We start from the raw sequence: 6,760 nt of genomic DNA, 5'->3' as shown, positions 1-6,760 counted from the left end.
TGCTGTGCATGGGGTCGCTATGAGTCGGAAATGACTTGACGGCACTTAACAACAACAATTGGCTAATGATCATGAACATTTCTTCATATGTTTGTTGGCTGCCTGAATATCCTATTTGGTGATGTGTCTATTCATGTCTTCTGCCTACTTTTTAAATTGGATTATTTGTCTTTTTGTTGTTGAGATGTTGGAGTTTTCTATAAATTCTAGAGATAAGTCCCTTGTCAGATATGTCATTGTTGAGTATTTTTTCACAATCTGTAGGTTCTCTTTTGACTCTTTTGGAGAAGTCTTTGGAAGCACATAAAAATTTGATTTTTAGAAGACCTCATTCACTAGTTTATCTTCTGGTGTTTGTGCATTTTGTGTTAAGCTTGATAGTCTATTTATGCCATATATTAGGACCCCTAAATTTGCCCCTAGTTTTTCCTTGAGCAACTCTATAGTTTTAGGTTTCACATTTAAGTCTTTGATCCATCTGGAGTTACTTTTTGTGTATGGTATAAGGAACGGATGTTGTTTCATTTTTTTGCAAATGGATATCCAGTTTTGCCAGTACCATTTGTTAAACAGACAATCTTTTTCCCATTTAATGGATTTCAGCCCTTTGTCAAAGATCAGCTGACCACAGGTTAATGGATCTATTTGTGGGGTCTCAATTCTGTTTCACTGGTCTATGAGTCTGTCGTCATACCAACGCTAGGTTGTTTTGACTACTGTGGCTGTAGAGTAGGTTTTAAGATCTAGGAGTGTGAGACCTCCTACTTTGTTCTTCTTCTTCAATAATGCTTTGCTTATCTGGGGTCTCTTTCTTTTCTAGATAAAGTTAGTGATTTTTCCATGTCCTTAAAGAATGTTGATGGGATCAGGATTGGCATGGCATTGAATGGGTAGATTGCTTTGGGTAGAATTGACATTTTCATAGTGTTCAATCTTCCTATCCACAAGCATGGTATGTTCTTCCATTTATGTAGATCTCCTACAGTTTCTTGAAGTAGTGTTTTGTAATTTTCTTTGTTGCAGGTCTTTTGTGTCCCTGGTAAGTTTTATTCCCAAGTATTTAATTTAATTTTGGTAGCTATTGTAAATGGTATTGATTTCCTTATTTCTTTTTCTGTGATCTCTTTGCTGGTGTAGAGAAATCCAACTGAGTTTTGGATATTGATCTTGTATCCTACCACGATGCTAAATCTCTCAATTAGTTCCAGTAGATGTTTTACTGAGTCTCTTGGGTTTTCTATGTATAGAATCATATCATCAGCAAATAGGGATAGTTATACTTCTTCCTTACCAATTTGGATGCTGTTCTGGTTACCTAGTGCCACTCTGACAGAAATATACCACAAATGTGATGGCCTTAACAAACAGGAGTTTATTCTTACAATTTGGAGGCTTCAAGTCCAAGTTCAAAGTGCCAGGCTCTAGGAGCTTCATGAAAGCCCCTCAACCTTGGAGTCTAGCTCTGTCTCCTGCTCCCGGCCCACTGGAGCTAGAGGCATTTCTTCACTCAGACAGCTGCTGGCTGCTGAGGCTGAGAAGCCCCAAGGTTGACAATTAAAAAGGCACAGTCCCGAATATACCAAACCACACAGCAGGCCGTTAACTTAAGTCATTCATTGTAAGTCCCAAGGTTGGCAGAGCATAGCAGGCTGCTGAGCAATGACATGGCTACATGCAGAGTCCAAGCATGCCATAGGCTAGAGACCATTCTCAAAGCTTCTCCTTATATACAGGAAGCAGACTACTTAGCTGCTTGTGGTAGATCCCTCCATGGAGTTGATTGCCAGTCTCATCATGGGAAATAACTACCACCAGCTTCCCAGACACTCAACAAGGCCCAGCCAAGTTGACACACAAACATAACTACCACAGATGCCTTTGATTTCCCTCTCCAAAACAATATTGAATAGATGTGATGATAGAGGGAGTCCTTATTTGATTCCTGTTCTCAAGGAGAATGGTTTCAGTCTCTCTCCACTGAGAATAATGTTGGCTGTTGTTTTTGCATATATGTCCTTTATTTTTGTTGAGGAATGTCCCTTCTATTCCTATTTTGCTGAGAGTTTTGATCAGGAATGGGTATTGGATTTTATCAAATGCCTTTTCTGCTGTGATTGATATGATCATGTGGTTCTTTTCCTTTATTTATGTGGTGGATGATGTTGACTGATTTTCTAATATTGAATCATCCTTGCATATCTGATATGAAACCCACTTGGTCGTAATGAGGTGTCCCACATGATCCGGCCGATCCAATGGTGCTTGAAGCATCTGTAATAGATAGAGATGCTGTTTGGAGTTTTTGGCAGGTCCCTGTTGGTGAATTGCAACATAGACCCTTGGGATTTTGGAGCAAAGCCCTGCCATCATCTATAGATAACTACTCTCCTTTCGAGAAACAGCTTTTAGCTTGTTACTAGGCTTTATTAGAGACTGAACATTTAACCATGGGCCACCAAGTGACCATGAGGCCTGAGCTTCCCATCATGAATGAGGTGTTGTCTGACCCAAAGAGTCATAAAGTTGGATGTGCACAGCAGCACTCCATCATTAAATGGAAGTGGTATATCAGAGATCAGACTCGAGCAGGACCTGAAGGCACAAGTAAGTTGCATGAGGAAGTGGCCAAATGCCTATGGTCTCTATTCCAGTCACATAACCTTCTCTCTTTCAGTCTGTACCTATGACCTCATGGGGAGTTCCTTATGATCAGTTGACTGAGGAAGAGAAAACTCGTGCCTGGTTTACAGAGGTTCTGTGTGATATGCAGGTACCACTTGAAAGTGGACAGCAACGGCACTGCAGCCCTTTAGTGGGACTTCCTTAAAGGACAGTGGTGAAGGCAAAAATCCTCCTAATGGGCAGAAGTTTGAGCCATGCATATGGCTGTTCACTCTGCATGGAATAAGAAATGGCGAGATGTCCGATTATATATGGATTCATGGGCTGTGGCTAATGGCCTAGCTGGATGGTCTGGAATTTGGAAAGAACATGATTGGAAGATTGGTGATGAGGATGTATGGGGAAGAGATATGTGGATAGATCTCTCTGAATGGACCAAAGGAGTAAATGTATTTGTGTCTCATGTGATTGCCTACCGAAAGGTGACCTTGGCAGAGGAGGATGTTAACAATCAGGTGGATAGGATGACATGTTCAGTGGAAACCAGCCATCCTTTTTCCCTAGCTACTCCTGTCATTGCTCAATGGGCCATGAAAAAAAGTGGCCATGGTGGCAGGGATGGAAGTTATTCATGGGCTGGGCAACATGGACTCCCACTTACCAAGGCTGATTTGGCTACCATCATTGCTGAGTGCCCAGTCTGCCAGCAGTAGAGACCAACACTGAGCTGCCGATATAGAACCATTCCTTGGGGTGATCAGTCAGCAAACTGGTAGCAGATTGATTACATTGGACCACTTCCATTATGGAAAGGGCAGCGTTTTGTTCTCGCTGGAATTGATACTTATTCTGAATATGGATTCGTCTTCCCTGCACACAATGCTTCTGCCAAAACTACCATCCATGGACTTACAGAATGCCTTATCCACTATCATGGTATCCCACACAACATTGCTTCAGATCAAGGGACTCACTTCACAGCAAATGAAGTGTGGCAGTGGCCCTATGCTCATGGAATTCACTGGTCTTACCATGTTCCCTATCATCCTGAAGCAGCTGGCTTGACAGAACAATGGAATGGGCTCCTGAGAACACAATTATGGCGCTAGCTAGGTGACAATACCTTGAAGAGTTCAGGCAATGTTCTTTAGGAGGCTGTATATGCTCTAAACCAGCATCTAATATATGGTTCTGTTTCTCCAATAGCCAGGATTCACAGGTCCAGTAACCAAAGGGTGGAAACAGGAGTGGTACCTTGCTATTACCCCTAGTGACCCACTCAAAAAATTTTTGCTTCCTGTCCCTGCTACCCTATGCTCTGTGGGTCTGGAGATCTTTGTCCCAAAGGGAGGAACACTCCCACCTGGAGACACACTACTGATTGCATTGAACTTGATATTAAGAATGACACCCGGGCATTTTTGCTTCCTCATACTTCTGAATCAACAGACAAAAAGGGCATTACTGTACTATCTAGTGTGATAGATCCTGATTACCAAAGGGAAACTGGATTGACATTACATAATGGAGGTAAAGCAGAATATGTCTGGAATACTGGAGATTCTTTAGGACATCTCTTAGTACTCCCATGCCCTGTGATTAAAGTCAATGGAAAATTACAGCAATCCAATTCTTATATGACTGCTAATGGCCCAGACCCTTCAGGAATGAAGGTTTGGGTTACCCCACCAGGCAAAGAACCATGACCAGCTGAGGTGCTTGCTGAGGGCAAGGGAAATACAGAATGGGTGGTGGAGGAAGGTAGTTCAGAATATCAGCTATGACCACATGACCAGTTGCAGAAACGAGGACTGTGATTGTTATATTTCTTCATTGTATATATGCATCAAATATTTTTATTTCCTTGCTATGAACTGTGAAATGTAAATAAGATTAATGTGTTTCGGTTGTATGTGTGTTAGCATATCATGTTAGGTGCAAATATGACTTTATATTTGTCCTTATTTAGAGATGATATATGGTTAAGAAGATGTGTACAACTGCTAAGTTGACAAAGGGTGGAGTCTTGATATGTTGTTGGAGTTTCCTGGCTAGGATTTTGTTGAAGATTTTTGCATCTGTATTCATGAGGGATATTGCTCTGTAGTTTTCCTTTTGAGTGATGTCTTTGCCTGGTTATGGTATCAAGGTCATGCTTACTTCATAAAATGAATTTGGGAGAATTTCATCCTTTTGTATGTTTTGGAATAGTTTGAGTAGGATTGGTGTCAGTCTTCTCTGAAGGTTTGGTAGAATTCTCCAGTGAAGCTGTCTGGGCCAGAACTTTTTTTGTTGGTAATTTTTTTATAACCTGTTTAATTTCTTCTTTTGTTACGGATCTGTTCAACTTCTCCATGTCAGTGTATATTAGTTTTGGTAAATGGTGTGTATCTAGAAATCTGTCTGTTTCTTCTAGATTTTCAAATATTTTGGAGTACAGTTCTTTGTAGTATCCATGATATTATCCTTTTTATTTCAGTTGGTTCTGTTGTGAGGTTGCCCCATTTTTTTATTTGTGTTATTTGTATTCTCTTCCTCTTTTCCTTCATTAAATTTTCCAGTGGTTCCTCAATTTCATTAATCTTTTCAAAAAACCAACTTCTAGTTTTGTTGATTTTTCTATTGTCTTTCTATTTTCTGTTTCATTTATTTCTGCTCGATACTTTATTATTTCCTTTCTTCTGGTGACTGATGGCTTTTGTTGGTGTTATTTTTTTATTTTTTTCTCTTACCCAGTCTTTCTTAAGGAGGGTATTTTTCAGTTTCAATGTTTTTGCTCTTTTTTCAGTTGATCTTGTTATTGTTGATTTCTAATTTGATAGCATAGTGTTCTGAGAAGACGCTTTGCACTATTTCAATGTTTTTAAATATATTAAGGCTAGCTTCATGGCCTAACATATGGTCTATCCTCGAGAATGTTCCATGTGCACTGCAAAAGAATGTATATTGTGCTGTTGTTGGGTGAAATGCTCTGTAGATTTCTATAAGGTCAATTTGGTGGATTGTATTGTTTTGCTCTTTTGCATCTTTGCTGAGTTTCTTTCCCATTGTTTTATCTGTGATTGAAAGGGGTGTTTTAAATTCTCCTATTATGACTGTGGAGTCATCTATTTGCCTTTTCAATTCTGCCAAAGTCTGATTTATGTATTTTGGGGCTCTTTCATTTGGTCCATAGATATTTATTATGGTTTTATCTTCTTGTTCAATTGATCCTTTAATGATTATATAATGTCATTCCTTGTCTGTTATGGTGGTTTTTGTCTTAAAGTCTATTTATTTATTTATGAATGAATGAATGATTTGGGTGAAAATTTGCAGAGAAAATTCACTTTCCATACAACAGTTCACATACACTTTGTCTCATGACATTGACTACAACTTACCCCAATCCAACAGCTCCCCTCCCACTTCCTCCCAATAGTTACCTCTTCCCTGTGTCCATCCCTCCATGCACTGTTGCCTCCTGAGCTGTCTCCCTGTACATAAATAGCCCTTCTTTCTCCTATGATTATTCTCTCCAAGGAGTGTTTCTACCTCAGGTAAATGTTCAACTCATATGCCTGTCTTTTGTTTGGCTGGAAGCCAAAGGTTTGGGTTCAATTCCACACCTGAAGGGCAGCTAGGGGCATAGTCTCAGTGGTTCCACCAGGGTCTATCAGACCGGCAAACCTGGTCCCCCTTTTTTTCCCCCCAAAATGATTTTGAGGTTTGTTCTACATTGTTCTCCCTCTCTATTCTGGATCTCCTACATAGATCCCCCTCCGAGTGGTTAACGGTAGCCAGGCGCCATCTAGTTCTGGTCTCATAGTCATATAAGCTGCGGATCACATGGTGTACCAGTTGCTAGGACTAATTGTGTCCATGAATCTTTGGTTTTCTTCATTCTTCTTTGCTCTGGACAAGCAGAGACACATCATTGCATCTAGATGGTAGCTTGCTAGCTTTTAAGATCCCAGTCCCTACTCACCAAAGTAGGAGGTGGAACATTGTTTTGTGTAGTATGTTATGCCAATTGAGCTTGATGTCCCCTGTGACTATGGTCCCGTGCCCACAGGTTCAACAACTTGGTCCCTCTGCATACCTGGCTGTGACCAAGAAGTGACTACAACCTGTTCCTGTCAGCTCTACTATACCCCTG

This window comes from Orycteropus afer, unplaced genomic scaffold (genome assembly GCF_000298275.1).
Source record: "Orycteropus afer afer isolate SDZICR_OR568_19922 unplaced genomic scaffold, OryAfe1.0 scaffold00154, whole genome shotgun sequence".
Lineage (NCBI taxonomy): Eukaryota > Metazoa > Chordata > Mammalia > Tubulidentata > Orycteropodidae > Orycteropus > Orycteropus afer.
The sequence above is the reverse complement of the archived record's forward strand: the minus strand, read 5'-3'. Positions refer to the sequence as shown.